This window comes from Podarcis filfolensis (assembly GCF_964270895.1).
Source record: "Podarcis filfolensis genome assembly, chromosome: 10".
NCBI classification, from domain to species: Eukaryota; Metazoa; Chordata; class Lepidosauria; order Squamata; family Lacertidae; genus Podarcis; species Podarcis filfolensis.
Window position 1 is genome coordinate 31,706,535 of NC_139612.1, and position 16,799 is coordinate 31,723,333.

General features: G+C 39.4%; 1 protein-coding gene across 8 annotated transcripts in view; it reads left to right on the forward strand.

The window, feature by feature from the left end:
• Positions 1-16,799, forward strand: part of CNOT2 (CCR4-NOT transcription complex subunit 2) — a 60,689-nt gene that overhangs the window by 21,048 nt on the left and 22,842 nt on the right. For 3 of the 8 annotated variants that reach the window (XM_083574562.1, XM_083574568.1, XM_083574563.1), the window contains exon 2: positions 12,272-12,341. The exons of 3 other annotated variants lie outside the window; for them this stretch is intronic. The gene's annotated coding sequence lies outside the window, so the exon portion shown is untranslated. 2 more of the 8 variants (XM_083574564.1, XM_083574566.1) reach the window with 2 other exon arrangements.

A 16,799-nucleotide genomic window follows, 5' to 3' on the forward strand; every position in this document is an offset into this window, starting at 1 on the left:
GGAGTGGGTGTCCCTATAGGAGGTCCTGAAACCTCCTCGCTGTTCTCGCTGGAATTGTCTCTGAGCCATTCTTCTGACTCGCTTTCCCTTGGAGCTCTTTCTCGCCCCCTGCTGGTTCCCTCCTCCGCTGATAAGTCTCTCTCAACCTCTGGGAGCCCTTGCACCACCTGTTCTTCCGATGACAGTTCCCTGACAGTACGGATATTGAAGTTGGCTTCCTTTTTGAAAGGTCTAGCTTTATTGGAAAGTTATCTTTCTAAAATGTATGCTTATAGTTTTGTTTATTAAAAATACACACAAATTTGTAAAAGAGTCCATAACTTGAGATACACATCAAATAAAATGTTTTTAAAAAGTTGTCTTCTGTTTACTATTGGCAAGGGTTTCCCTTATTTCTAAATGTTAAGAGACAAATATTAATTACTGGTAATTAGCTTCTGCAAAACTCCTGTTGACAGGATGGCTTGGAGAAGAATTTCTCCTAGGTTGAATTTTCTGTATTGCTGTCTTCTATTTACTTTATTAGGAAAGTAAGTTACATTTTTAATTCTTTGGACAGTAAGGACATTTCTATTTTTTCCATTTTCTTGTTCCAGGCATCTGTTCAAAATGGAATCAGTTAGCCCCATCAGTTTAAAACAGTTGCATGTATTGGATGTTTTTGAAACCCCGTTTCACTTTCATTATCATAAGTGCACATATTGTTTCGCTGCAATGTTTCATGATTGTTAAGATTTCTAAGGAAAATATCCAAAACTCTTGAAAACACTTTGAAATATCTGAAGGTAAACTAGTGTTATAATTGTAGGCAGTGACTTAAACTTGAAAGCTACAAAATAATTTAATTATAGTTAATCTTTCAAAAATACGTATTTTAAAATGGCTTTCAAATAGCACTGTTACACTCATTAAGTTCCACTTAATGAGTTACCACTTAAGCTCCAAGACAAGTTTGAGTTAAGTGTGTGCCAGATTATGACAAATAAGCTCTACTTTTTATTAACAATTTTTAATTAAATTTTAACAATGAAAAGCAAAGAACAAAATTATTGTTAATTACAACGATAAAGAACTCTTAAACCTCTTACCTTAGTGTGGGTTGTTATGAACCCTTGCTACCTTACTGGTGTTGTTGTGCACTCCAGTGGCTTTTGGAAATACTTTTGAGCAAACATGAAGCATCATATATTCCACGTTCTCTTCACAATTGTGGGACCAATTGTCCTGTGGTGTTTCACCTCCCACCGCCATTTATAATTTCTTATAATTTACAATTAATTTACTAAGTTGCTTTACTGCTTTTGAAATGAATGGGAAAGGGAAGCTCTTAAATGCCAAAAGTAACTGGGGTCTGTTCTATTCCCATCAACTTCTCAAAATAGGATAGAGAAAACAACAGCATTCCATCTGTATAATAAATTCCTTTTTTTTTTTTTTTTTTTTTGGTAATACCACTTAACGGGTACTGGAGGGTGGTGGTGGAAGGAATTAGATCTGTACAGTCCTGTATCAGAAAACAAAGAAACCCCAATACAAAGCATTGCAGGAGTCTGTTGAACTCCAGGAGTAAATTTTGCCTAGGGCAGTGATGTTGAATCTCAGGCCTCCCTGTGCTTGGAACTCTTCCCTAGGAAACACACCCTCACTTCCCATGCACATCTCTCAACAGCCATGCTTCACACACCCCTTGAATGTTTTTGCCTAGTTGGAATTCTTCCTTGAACTCTTGTTACTGCCTGTTGTTTGCCTGGATGGAGGATAGAGAAGTGTATGTGAGCGTATATAGAAACTAACTTACTGTACGGAGGTAATTTTTACTTTTATTGCTCTGTCCACTTTTGCCCCTGGCTCCGCCTGCCACTTGCATGTGACTCTCAGAAGGTTGCTGTGAAGGCACTTGGGCCGAAAAAGTTTCCCCTCTTCTGCGCTTTGGGACTAATCCTACTCCTAGTTGGCCTTTTCTGGACGTAAGCATTAACATTCTCATAATGAAATCAGTTATAACCTTTATTTCTAGCTAGAACTTTAATGGGATCTTTGGACCCCAATATCAGATTGTTACCATTAAAAAATAAAAGTGTTGAAGGGTTAAAATTGCATAGCAGCATTACGCAGCTTGAAGTGACACTTGCTTGTTTTTTGGTTGCAGTTAACACAGATAAGAAGTACTTCCAAATAACTCACTGCATTTCTGTAAAAAGTGCATATAGGGGATAATTTAACCATAGCTTAACTTCTGAAATAGAATTGCAAGAGTTATATTGACATTAAAGAACAAAAAAACTTCCAAGAAAGTACCGTATTTCATGATTCCTGCATTGCAGGGTGTGTGTGTGTGTGTGTGTACATGACCCTTATGGCCCTTCCAACTCTACAATTTATAATTCTATTCTGTGGTTTTGTGTATAGCTGAGGGTATATAAATCCATTTTCTGAAAGCTGTTACCTATCGCGCTGTTTGAAAAAGTCATCCAAGCCTCTGGAGCAGATTTAGAGAACAAAGGGTGCTGCATAGGGAAGTGAAATCACCTCCTTTCCATCAATGAAAACTTCTACTGGATCAACTATCCTGCTAAAATCTGAGATATTGTTCACAGTAGCATAACTGATGCTGGAATCTGGTCCCACTATCTGGAAGCACGCCCCACTTAACACAGCTAGGCTTACTATTGAGTAATCACTCATCCTTGGGACAAAAGTTAAGGACTTATTATTGCCCATCTTTTCTAAGTGAATAATATTGAAGTTAATATTAAACTCTACAGTTCATTCTTTAGGCTGAAGTAACTGTTTACATGAACATAGACAGTGTTATCATTGATGAGGACAAATCTGCTTGCATTAGAGGAAGTGATGGAAAGGAGAGACACTCCATTAGCTTCTCTCCCTGAACTCCGATTTCAGCTGGTCATTAGAAGAACTATGAAAAACTATTTGTACCTGAGTTAGCTTGTTTTTCTTCTTTTCTCCTCATCACTTTTTCCTTTTGTGTCCCATATTTTAGAATTATTGTGAGTCTGCAGGCAGGGGCCACCTTGCTTTTTGGTTTGATCTTATGTGGGCCCCTCAAGGAGCCTTTTCAGCAGAAGAGTGAGGTAAACATGCTTTAAAACAAGAAAAAAGTATCTTAAGATAATAAAAACTATGCCAAGTAAGTAGCTTTATTGAGTATCTTTGGAAAAGCAAACATGTTGAGGGCAATTGCCTATCAGTGAGGTTTACCAAATAGCTCATACAATAGTAAGCAATGATTTTGGATTATGAGAATAAACTATGGTAAGCCTCAGGTTCTCTCCCTTCCCATTTCCCTTCCTTTGCATGTGAGCGTAGAGATAAAGAGCTTCCACTTTCTGTTTCAAATAACCTGCAGCTTCCCATTATGTCTGAACTTTGCAAGCGACAATTAATTCTAACTGGTTTGTTCAGGGAAACCAGGATTTAAGTGTGTCTTCAGATGCTGATTTCTTTGAACTTTGGGCAGGGTTCAATGGTAGAGCAACAGGTTTGCATGCAGAATGACACAGATTCAGTCCCCAGTTTCTCCAAGTAGGGCTACTAAAGACTCCTGCCTAAAACCAGGCATAGACAATACTGGGCTGGATGGGCAGCCATCCCATGTTTCTATCAGTCTTAGAAACTCAGATGTGTAAGCTAATCGCCAAGTGCCAGCTTAAACCTCAGTTACTGTCGCCATCATGGAATGTCTAGGCACCATCCCCCCCCAATAGAATTTATTTTCATTTTTATTTCTATGCTGCTTCATATTTTAAATCTCACAGCAGTTGACAACTTCCAGAATAAAATATATCCAAGCTTCAAGGAAAAGATTTCAGATCCTTCTCTAAGGTACATTTTGCTTTCCCCATATTGATTTACCGATTCAATTTATAGAACTGCCCCATAGCAGAAGGACAGTAGGAAGCCAGGGTGGTTTAGTGGTTGGAGTGTTGGACTAGGACCTGGGAGATCAGGGTTCAAATCCCTACTCAGTCATGAAGCTCACAAGGTGACCTTGGAGTTGATCGCAACCTCTTCACCTGCCTTGCAGGGTCGTCATAGGCATTAACTGATGAGGCTGTGTGTGAACAATGTCCTTAGAGCAATAGGTAGGAGATAAATGCAATAAATAAGCTTTTCTGCTGAGCTGCTTAAGAAAGCTGAAGATGGAGGTGTCTGTCATCAACCAACATCTGTACTAACCAGATGAACTATTTTCCTGACTGGTTAATACAGTGGTACCTCGGGTTAAGTACTTAATTCGTTCCGGAGGTCCGTACTTAACCTGAAACTGTTCTTAACCTGAAGCACCACTTTAGCTAATAATGGGGCCTCCTGCTGCTGCTGCACCGCCGGAGCACGTTTTCTGTTCTCATCCTGAAGCAAAGTTCTTAACCTGAAGCACTATTTCTGGGTTAGCGGAGTCTGTAACCTGAAGCGTATGTAACCTGAAGCATATGTAACCCGAGGTACCACTGTAATGTGATTTCTGTCCCCCATAACATAGGGTTCCATCGTAGCTCAGAATGCATTGCTTGCTAGCGTTCAATGCTCCCTTTTCATTTTATTTTAGAGAGAATCCCTCCTAGAGCTTGTTTTGCTTTATATCTTTGCAGTCCACTAGCTCAGACTTGTCTTTAATCACTAACTTGGAAGCCATAGGTAACCAGGAATCCATTCAGCTGAGTGAGCAGATTGGTGGAGGAGGGAAGAAGTGGCTGATCCCTCCATCATGCTCAGCTCAGAAAGTAGTGAGCTGGAGGAGAGAAGTCCCCTCCTCTGTGTCCGGCATTAAAATGGATTAGGCTGCAGGACAGAGTTCTCAGCCTGCTGAGAGCTGGCAGACCTTTTTTGAAGGCCAGCAACTTTTGTGGCCTTATTAAAAGAAATCTCATACTTTTATTAATATATCTCAGTGGAGAGAGGTGGAAGGAAAGGTGACACTGTTTCATTGAATCTATTGCCACATCTATTTCCTCAGATGTCTGCTGTACCTTCTGTGACCCATTATGTTGTAGTCAAAAAGAACTGACACAATATAGCTTGTTTAATTGTAATTTGAGAAGCCACTGGTAGAAACGCCAGGTGTTCAGTGAACACATTACTGAGTTAACAGTATTTCTTTTGAATATTAGTACTCTATAGTGAATGTGCCTTTTCGTGGAAATGCCTGGATGCTTTCTGTATATGCATCCTTGGTTTGATCTTATATATAAATGATCTGTGTGAGATTAATACAATATATAAAGTGGGGTGAAAATTATTTGAACAGGCTTCTTTATGAATTGACAAATGGCTAAAGAACAGCAAGCAGAGAGGAAGGAGAAATGGACATTTCTCACAATGGAGAGATGTAAAAAGTGATGTCCTCAAGGATTTGTATTAGGATCCCTGTTCTTTAACTTGTTCATAAATTACCTGGAGGTGAGCAGGGAGGTAGACAAGTTTGCTGGTGACACCAAGTCATTTGGGGTGATAAAATAAAAGGGATTTCAAGGCATTCCAAAAGGTTCACTCCAAACTGGATGAATTGGTATTTAAATGGTAATTGTGGTTCAGTCAAATAAGTGTAAAGTGTAAGTGATGGGGCCTTCACTTACAAGGAAAGGGATCCTGGTGTTGTCATAGATAGCTCAAGGAAACAGTTGGCCCTCTTTTTCAGCATTTATGAAAAGACAAAGTCTGTGGCTGAGGATCATTAGGAAAGGGGTGGAAAATAAAACTGGCAATATTGCAATTCCTTTATAAAAATATATCGTGCAACCACAGTTGGAATACTGTAAACAGGTCTAGTTGCTGCATCTTGAAAAGAATATTATAGAGCTAGAAAAGGTGCAGAAAAGGGCCACCAGAATTATTAGGGTGTGTGTGTGGAACAACTAGCCTCTAAGGAAAGAGCTACAGCATTTGGGGTTTTTTAGTTTAGGAAAAAAGTGAAGGGGGCCATAAGTAACGTTGTGTACCTTGCCCCAGCCCACATCCTCTGGCATTCACAGATGACTTTGAGGAGATCTCAGGTCCACTTCTGAACTTGTACTGGGATTTGCAGGTGTTTCTGCCTGCAAAGGTACGGTAAGTGAAGAACTCACTTTGTGCTGTGTTTTGAAGACCATCAAAGGCAGTGAGAGGCTTGTTTAAAGTGTAGGAGGCTTCCACCTTAAGAGTCTTCTGTAGGTTTCTCTCTTTGGGGAATGTACATATGATAAGACATTCATGCAAAAAATGAATTTAAAAAGCAGTGTTAGGATGAATCTTTGGCATGTTTAACAAGGAAAGAATATCTCTTGTTAATGAACCAGACAAAATTGTTGTTGATGCAGACTGTTCTATTAAGTGGCAGTCCTAAAATTCTGTTTTCATCAGAATTTGAATTGAATGTTAGTTGCACTTCACTTCATTTCTTTTATTGGTGTAGGGAGCCATGGTAGAAATTGTTTCATAACTTTGCTGCAGCATCAGTTAAAATGTTTATTCTGAAATCTGCTATATTATTTGTATTTAATTTAGTATCAGCACAAATTGATTCATCCAGATTTTGTAGTAATGGGAGAGAAGTCCGGAAAGCAGTTTCCCATGCACCCCTTTTTATAATTTAACACCTTTTGATGTCCTAATGTTCTATTGGGATTGCTATATTACATTACATTATTTATTGTGTTAGAATAACAATACAATTTTCTCTAGTTTGTCTTCCCATTGGCCCCCTAAGTGGCAAGCTGACAGCAAAGGCAATGGCAAGCCACAAATACTCCTTCTAGGCTGATTATTTTAAGCTTGCTTGCTGATTCTAGCCACATAGGCAGCTTTTCAAATGAGTTTAGCTATTCCAAATGCTGTTCAGAAATCCGTGTTAAAATTCTTTCTCACGGATCACGTATTGTAACCAATGACTTTGCAACATACTTAAACCACCTTGGGTCATCTTAGGGTGGAAAATTAAAAAATAAAAATATTGAATATTGTTTTTCATATGTGCTGCATGTGAGTTGAGTAAATATTACTCCTTTGTTTATTTCATTTACTTGATTTGGTTCTCATATTCTAACCTGCCCAGGTAGGAGTAAATGCCTTCCTCTGGAATGTAATTGATTTCCTCTTGTTGCCATCTTGGATGTGAAAAGCCAATTCAGAAAAGTTACCTGGGTGTGAAAAGTTCATTTTCAAATAAATGAAATAATTGTCTGATCCTTCCACTTCCGCTTGATGCAGCCTAACATAATAAAAAGTTTGCAAAATAACACATTCAAATACCATCTCTAGCATAGAATATTTTGCCATATTGTATTCTGGGTCTAAATACTTTTTTTTTAAGGGGTTTGTACGTGAACAAGTTGCATAGATTTCTGCGAACACCGTGTATTTCAGGCTTTTGTCATTTTGCAACGAAGAGGAGGGGCATGGTGCCAAACTCCATCCCACTCCAGTGCATCACTTTTTTATTGTTTTCAGCCCTCCATGAGTTGGGTGGTCACGTTCTGAAACAAGGAGTGTCTCTACTCTTGGAAGGGGGAAAGTGATCCGCTGGAGGGGGTGGAGCGTGACAGTGTGCCCCTGCTTTCCTTTGTGCAGTATAAGCCACATAGGGCTGCCATACGTCCGGAATTTCCTGGACATATCTGGGATCCGTCCATCGAAAACAGCCAGTCCATCGAAATTCGTACAGGCAGAATTTCCTATGGCTGATTAAAAACCCTGGTGTATGGCAGTCTATATTGGAAGTGTTGATTTTTTTGGTGATTTTCATTCAAAAAAAAAAAGAAGCAGCTTAAAAGCCTCTTTGAGTGGGGGCTCAACAAAGCTCAACAACTTTTCTAAACAAAGCCTGATGTTGTGTACAAAAATTGTATGTGTTTAGTTATATGTGAGAGACTTCAGGCATCTTCTTGTGTTAAGCAGTGCTTCATTTCTATATGTGGCATGTCCATACTAGTTTTAACTCTTTCACCCCTGCCTGCATGGAAGTAGAGAGAGACGAGAGTTGGAGCTATGTAAGCTCATGGGCCAGGCTTTTCCTAGCTGGCTAAAAATGGTGCCTTATCATCCTATCCCCATCCATTAGTGCATTCTTCTGTGTTAATTGAGAGGACTGTGGTCTTTATGTCCTGCTTGGGAGTTTGCCAAAAGCATCTGCCTGGCAACTGTGGGAAATGGGATGCAGGATGCTGGATCCAGTAGGGAGCAATTTAAAAGATAGTTGGTTCACAAAAACAAATGCTAATGTTAGATCACATAGGTAATTTTGCTGAGAGAAGGCTATGGTCTTGAATAGAGATTCTTTAGTTCCTGATGGATGGCGGACACGAGATATCTAGAGTTATCCTATCCAGAGAGATAGGAAAAGATGTTGTCATTGAACTCTGAATTGTATCTTCATATTGCTCAGTTTTGTATTTTCAGGGTTGGGAAAATATTTCACTTTCTTATTTGAGCCCTGCACTGAGATTAAAATCTTTCAAATTCCTGGGTTTCAGAATAAAAATTTCCTAGGTAGCCATGCTCGGCAGTGTTTTGCTCAGTGTTCGAAACTCCCATTGTTCTAGGCGCACTTTGTGACAGGGAATTTCATTAGTGCGAGCAGCTTCTGAGCTCTGGGTACAGTACTGCACCTAAGATTTCAGATTAAAACTGCAGAGTGGAAGGAAAGGAGGACCTGTTTCTGCCTTCCCATTTCCAGCTGCTACTCTTTGAAGACTAGAGAAGAGATCCTGTTAGGAATATTAGGGGAATGGGCAGGGGCAGGACTAGACTATGTGGAAAATGAACATAATATTCTAGCTGCAGTTCATTCATTTTCAGCTGTGTATTCTTGTTATGAAAAAGCGAGACTAGACATTCCATTGTTGGCCCATAACCTCTGTTTAAGGTGCGATTTAGCTCCTAGTTTTCATATCTCAGTTTCTAATACTTGTTTTGCTATATTTTAATATCCCCATTTTTGCATATTCTGTGTTTATAAATGCAAATATACACCATCTATAATTCCTGGGTGTGGGGAAATGATCAGAAATAAGTGATGGAACCGCTGTGTCTGTTGTGTAGGTGGCTCAGTTTTAATAGTTACCAGAACTCATTAGAGAAAATAAGCAATGATAGAACATAACTTACGTAACGTTATAGCTTTGCTGTATTTTGTACTGTGGTTTGTGTACCTTTTGACTTTTTTGAGAGATGTACTATCAAGCTAAGGAGAGGTTTTTAAAATAAACTTGAGTTACTGTAATATTTCTCTATAATTTATTCTTTATCTCAGTATGCGGTCTTAAAAGGCCGTTTACAAACGGTACAACATGAAAACAGTCTTCAATAATAAAAGTTTCTAATTAATTGAAAATGCAGTCATTAAACTGTAATGGAGTCAAGTCTTTTGTTTCCTTATTTCATTAGTTTTTATCTGGCTTGGGCACAATCTGTAGTTTGCAATCCATGTTTTGCTTGTCATTCTTTCTGTAGCTGGCTGCTCTGACTTTCATAGCCCATCATTCCCAGCAGTTACCTCCCGCATGGGTATGGTGGGAAAAAAACGATGTGGGGGCAAATGCATTCAGTGCCAATGTCTCACTCTTTCTCCTTCCCCTTGGACATGCAGGTGCTGCTAAATTAGTGAACAGTCCAACTTCTCGTTTCCTGTCCTTAAACAGTGGGGTTAAGGAAGCCATATAATGAATGGCAGTTTTTGTCTCTGCAGTAGCCACAGAAAGAACAAAGAATTCTTAAATGTAAGAGATGGTTTGAATTCTCCCCCCGCCCCTTTTTGTATTTCTTATTTGTGTAGTATTGGACTGGGGCTATATATGGAGCTGCTGCTTTAAGCAAACTCCTGCTGTTACAGCTGAGGGAGCCCCACCATGCATCATATGTATGTATACAGTGGTACCTCTGGATGCGAACGGGAGCTGTTCCGGAGCCCTGTTTGCATCCAGAAGCGAACGCAACGTGCGTCTGCACGTGCCCAGCTCGCAATTCACCGCTTCTACGCATGCTTCATTTTGACCATCTGCACATGCGTGAGCAGCGAAACCCAGAAGTAACGCGCTCTGTTACTTCCGGGTCGCCGCAGCACGCAACCCGAAAATACTTATCCTGAAGCTACTTCAACCCGAGGTATGACTGTATTGCAAGAAGAAGGGGGTTGAGGATGGAGCTGCTCTTGGCCTTTAAGGATAGCTACATTGATGAAACTCCTTTAGCACCCTTGACCAGTTCTGCACAAGCGGCTTGAAATGAAAGACTGCAGTTTAACAACTTTTTTAGTTTTAAGCTCATACACTTTAGTGTATAAAGTAACTGCTATTGAGGCCTCAGTCCCTATGAGCACTTAACAGAGAATAAGGCCCTTTGAATTTAATGGGGCATACGTCTAAGTGAAGATGCATGCATAGCATCAAAGCATGCCCTTTTTTCAGTTAGATTTTACACATTGTTTGTGGCTTCTCTCTGTATGCTGTTAAGATCCATATTCCTGGGCTGACTATGATGTGTTTTGCCCTCTGTATGCTGTTAGAGAAGGACAGATTAAAGGAAGTGAATCTGGGTCACTTGCTTATCATAAAGGAAGGCTCAGCCCTTTAGCAACTGTACTGAGTCAGAGTTCTTTTCATGTGTTAGAGAAAGTAGTAATTCCCTTGAATTGTTGCATTAAGAGTACATTTCACCTTAACATTTTATTCTTATGGACTGGCCCTATCGAGGAGAAGCTTGTAAGGCAAACAAGCGGTCATGGAACACTCTTCTGCATCCACAGTCTTCAAAATTTAGGGAGGCAAAGGAAAAAACAACCAGTGGGAAACTTACGCTGCATAACATTTTAATGTGTTTCAGTAACATTTACATCTATATCAACGTAATACTTTCCAGTTGACAAAAAGCAATTTGACAGTATCTGTGTGCCTTTTAGTTGATTTATAAACAGAAGTGACTACTGTGGGAATGAGTTCCACTGTTTATTTATGTGCTGTGTGAAGGAGACAAAAGAAAGTACTACTCCACACAGTGCATAGTTAAACTATGCCATGGAATTTGCTTCCATGGGAGGTAGTGATGGTGACCACTTGGATGGCTTTAAAAGGAGATTAGACATTTATTATTACTGCGTTTCTGATTCATTTCAGCAGAAGAAACCCCCCCCCCAAAGTAATAAAAAAAGGAAAAAAGAATTACATATTACACAATATGTTACATTAAAAAATACAATCATTGACGGACTTCCCTTCCTCTCCTTTCTTGGTTTCTTGTATATTCCACTTCGTCTCACGTTTTCTTCGTTTCCCCAGTCTTTCTCTACTCCTCCCATTAATTCTAGTTCTAACTTACACTGCTGAACATACTAAGATGAGACAAATTCCTTGTCCTAGGCGCATTTTGCAACAGGGAATTTCATTAATGCGAGCAGCTTCTGAGCTCTGGGCACAGTACTGCGCCTAAGATTTCAGATTAAAACTGCCGCTGCTGGAAGGAACCTTTTTCTGCCTCCCCACTGCCAGCCATCCTGAGGACTGGAGAAGGGACCCTCATAAGAATATTAGGGGGACGGGCAGGGGAAGTATGGCTTTTTTTTTTTTGCAGCCTTCAGATGAGGACTAGACTATGTGATTTTACCAGTTTATGAGGAGCAGGCTGCAGTTTATTCATTTTCGACTTTGTGTTCTTGTTATAAAAAAATGCGCCTAGACAATCCTTTGTAGCACCTATAACCTAGGTTTAAGGTGCCATTTAGTTCCTAGCTTTCATATCTCAGTTGCTAACACTGATGCCCATATTAACTGGCAATATTTCAGTGGCTGGGTGGTTGTTGTTTTGGTTACCATCTGGCACACTAAAAACAAAAACAAACCCAGAATACCACCTCCATCCTTGCCCATGCTTGAGATTTGTATTGGCACTTGGTTGGATACTGTTGGAGACAGTGTTCTGGACTCGGTGGACCCTTGGCCTGGTCAATGTATTTGGTATGTTCCCAGTAAGTAAATAAGGAGCATATAAGTAGAAGACTTGTAGCTAATTTTTGATAGCCCTTTTTTAATCCTGTAAAACATTAATTTACATTGGCAATAATACCTTGCCGTTAAAGAATTCATATATTGTTTATGTTGTACCACATTTCATAATGGCAAGGTCAATGCTTTTGAAGATCCTTTCAGTTCTGTAAGTAACATATAAATTAGCCTTTAACTTTATAATATGATTTTTCATTTTATAGTGAAATAAAACCTATTGTGTTTGCTAAAGTTGTTGATTCCCTCAACTTTTCTAATAACTTAATCTACTTCATTTACAGGAAGTGTCCATCAAAGCTTGCTTGCTTCAACAGACACAAAAAAGTTAATGGGCAAAAGTACAGTTTTTAGGTAGGTAGATATTTTCTTAGTGTGTGTTAGGTTTTCTAGGAAAGATTTTCTAGTAATGTTTGTAAACAGATAATAAATAAAGTTTTTCACTGATAAATATTTGATCCAGTGCAGGATGGAAAAGTAACCTGAATGTTTGTAGGCAATTTTGCAATCTTTTATTTTAATTTATTTTTTGTTGAACTTTGCATATAATGGCAATTCAGTATTGTGGAGGGTTTGTAAGATGAGTGTTTTTCTTGTGAAAACATTTTGGAATACTTGGGACGGGGGAAATGCCCAAATGGGAAGTTTGCTTCCAATATTATAGTTCTAATAAGTCAAATTGCTGCTTTTAAACTGAGTTGGTAACACTTTGTTGTGGTTGAATTACCGTTTTAGTTAGTCATAACTGAAGTGTACCCTGTGTATGTTTTTGTACATTATTTTAGTGGTTTTGCCATTGGCATTTTTGAAGCCACCTTGAGTGCCCATTGGGCCATTTGTTAAAAGGTATGTTTATTCAATGTATTTATTTGAACCTTAATATTAAAGTGTTTGTTCAGTTCCTCTCACTGATCCAACATTTGAGACTGCATGCACATAACTCTTCAGGGAAAAGCACTGCTCAGCTGTTTGGAAGTAGGAGTAGGCAATTTTTTTCAGTTCCTTGCTTTTCCATCCTGTTCCTGCCAAGCAGTTGAACAGCTGTATTTTAAGATTTTTGGAAGGGGCTTTCCACACGAAGCCCTGATTGATGCACATGTGTTCCTTTTTTTGAGATTAGGATAACTGTCTGGTATTTGTGCTAACATATTGTGATGGAAAACCTGTTCAGCCTTAAGAACCCTCTTGACCTTAACAGTCCTATGAATTGTTTACACAGGAGTAAATCCCACTGTGCTTGCTTACTTCCTGATAAGCATGCATAGGATTGAAGACTTAGAGCAGGATCATTGAAGACATTTGCTAGTGCAGCAGGGATTTCTCCCTTCCCTGTCCCCTGTGTATCACCCAAATTGGGCTCTGGTGGGGCTGGGAGAACCAGAAGGACAATATGGGAACGGGGTTGGGGGGGAGAGAGATGTTCCATCTGGCAAGTTGAAAAGCTTGTTGTGCTGGAATGATTGCCACAGAGCTGCATTGAATCCCAGCAAGTTCAAAACCCCATGAGTTCTGCATACTTGAGGGAAATCGCTTCCATATGTACCTGCATGTCTCCTTTGATCTCTTTCGGAAGTGGTACACCGTATGCCACCACTATTGGAATATTTTAAAGCTATGTCCTAATATCTTTGATTAAAGAGTTATTCAGGGAAATGTCTTCAGAGAGTTGTAGGTGGTAGACCTCCCTTTTATAAGTATAAGAGAGCAAAGTTTTGATGAGAAGACTCTCCCTCAGAGGAAAAATATTTCAAATTCCTAAGAGTCTGCATCATGTACTAAGGACAGTACCCTGAGCAAACTTGAGGGAGAGCAAGAATGCCAAATTGTTTGGTGTCAGAAGCAAATGTTAAGCTGTTTGGAGGAAATGTACAGAATTCCCGCCCGCCCTCCCAGCTCCAGTCTATAATTAATCAGACATGATTTGAATTAAATATCTTCAAAGAGGAGTCTTACAGTTTGTAACCTTAAACACTAGATATCTAAAATCTGACTATGATTTTTGCCTTCCCTTAAAGAGCTTGTTATTCTTACAAAATCTGTTCTGCCCTTTTATGACTTCTCAGACAAGATGTAAATTACTGTTGAACAGATCATATACTAACTACCCCATTATGACAACATCTTTCTCTTAGCTGCTGTTACCACAGCCATGTGGCTCTTTGTATGCCTATACTTGGGAATGCAAATCCCTTGTCTTGGCTGGGGAAGGGTACTCAAGTTAATATTTTCCCTTGCCACTTAGAGATGCTTCAGGTTTCACTCTTTCTTCCCTTGTGGGAATGCACATGGAGGCAATTCTCATGATGAAAATAAAAATGATGAGAGTGCCTAAACCACACTGGCTTGTGGGACAGACCTAGTTTTTCCAAGAATTCCAGAAGTAGGTTCATATATCTCGTTTATACTTGTGAATAAACTCCAGTATAAGTTATTGCTAATAATACCTATTTCAAAAGCTGTGCTTGTTAAGAAGTAGCCATCAGTAGATGGAGTACGGGTGAGGAATTACTACAATTTCTTAGTTTTGGTGGAATGAGTAAAGATTTATAGTTCTTTGAATTTAAGAAAATCTTACAATTGAAATCCTTTAAAAACAGCCATAGAAGAATACAGTATAGGAAAACTGGGAGGCTAGAACTAATTATCACTGGAGGAAGAAAGTACTTTGATCTTGAGACTGAGGCTAGGAAGGTAAAAATCGTGCCTAATGGAAGATTCTTCAAAGAGAGCAAGCATTAGCGTAACATGTGTGAAATGACAATGCTATTACTGCTCCACTCCCTGCTCCAAAAAGGAGGAAATTATATTTTCCTTTGGCTAAATATGGCAACTCCGCTCAGGAGATGGGTGGACTATCATTGTCTCTATAGTTGATGTTTCAAATGGGGAAACATTCCATGAAAGTTCCTTATGTTTACTAGGCAACCTTGGCATTATCGGATCATAGAGTTGGAAGGGACCCTGAGGATCACCTTAGTCCAACCCCTTGCAATGCGGGACTATGCAGCTGCCCCATATGGGAATCAAACCTGCAGTCTTGGCATTATTAGCACCACACTCTAACCAACTGAGCTATCCAGGCCTGGGTGATGTATTGATAAGTCGCCCAGAACCGGTTTGAGGACCAGAGCATGATGGTGCCTTCACCTGGCAATATATTGCAGGTGAGGCTTGCTTGGGCCTCCTTCCTTTCTGCACCAAAGGTACAGCACAAACTTTGCTGAGGAACAAGATCAAACTTAAATCTGCCGTGGTTACTGATTTATGTCTTTATGCTGGCAGTTTGTAACTTTAAGTGCAAGTATTGATAACTACAAAGCAATTCTGCCTTTTTATTTTTAGTGAGGGTAATGCAATGGTAGTAATAGTAGGGTAGGGTAGTGTTATAATGAGAAGGGAGTAAGTTGGCAAAGAACATTCTTTCTGGCTTCACTGCATGCAAGATTACCTTGGTTGACTCTACTCTTCTTCACCCTTGCTAGGAGCAGCAGCTGCCACCAATAATTTCTCAGCTCATCATCACTTTGCTCAGCTAGAGTAAAAGAGGAGATAATCCCCTTAGCCTGTTAAATACTGCATTCCATTTTGTAGGTGATTTGTGAGCCAATTGTGAAGTGAGAGCGCTACCTAAGTGTATTGGGAAAACCTGGAATTTACTTTTGTGTGAAATAAAAATTAGAGGAGTGAAGGGGGGACTGTGGATTCCATCCTACTTACCCCAAAAAAGGCTTTCTTGTTTGTTTTCAGGGAAAAATGGATTATGGAATATTTTCTTTTAGAATGATTGGGGGGGGGATGTTTAAGCCAAGGTGTTCATATATTTACACCCCTGAAATGATTTCTAAAAGCTATGTAACACAAAGGCTTTCTGTAAGACTATGTACAGTGTCAGATCATTGCAGCTCCTGTGCACTGAGGACAAACAAGCCCTGAGTTGTAAACAGAGACTACTACTATCAACCTTAAGAGCAAGATGCATTTGTGCCTCTGGGGCACTGCCATTGTCACAGGAGGAGGAGGAGGAGGAGGAAGGTTTTAGTGCCTCCTTTGCTTGTGGGCTTCCTCTTGTTGGCATAGTTGGTGCATCTGTTTCTGTCCTTGACTAGGCCTCAAAGGACCGGAGCATAGTACAGTGCAACAAAAAAGAGCTGAAAGTGTACTTAAATTACCTGTACGGTATATTTATTGAATCTTTCTTGCCCAGTCTCCCCTTTTTCTCAACTGTTTTTATGGAAATAAGTGTTTTATGTCTGCTTGACACTGTGAAGTACTGTAGGATACATAATAATTTTCTTTGTTGTACTAATGTTGTTTTGTTTCTTCTGTTTTTATCGGTTTTTGCCTGCTCCTCATAAACTAGCAGAACCAAAGAGGTTCCTTATAGCTCAGGTTCCTTACAGTTCAGCAGTTTGTAGCTCAGTTTGTAACAAAAAAATAAAAATTAACTTCAGTTTCGAATTATTGTCTGACTAAACTGTTCTTTTAATATACCAAACATATATACCAAGATATAAATAATACAGTCTGTGTTCCTAACGTACGGAAATTGCTTTTAATCTGTAACGGGAGAGAGAGAGAGAGAGAGCGCGCAATAACTTTCACTGAACATTAGTGGCTGGATATAAAAGAAGCTGGCCTAAGGAGGATATCATCATATATGACTTTGTTTTATCACTGTCTGGGCCCTTCATTGCTACAGCACTCCAAACACACATCCCTGTTGGTAAAGAATTAAGAATGTTACAACTAAGCAGAGATTTGTATTGTATGCATTTCTCAGCTTCCACTGCCCATTAACAAAGTAGGTATAAT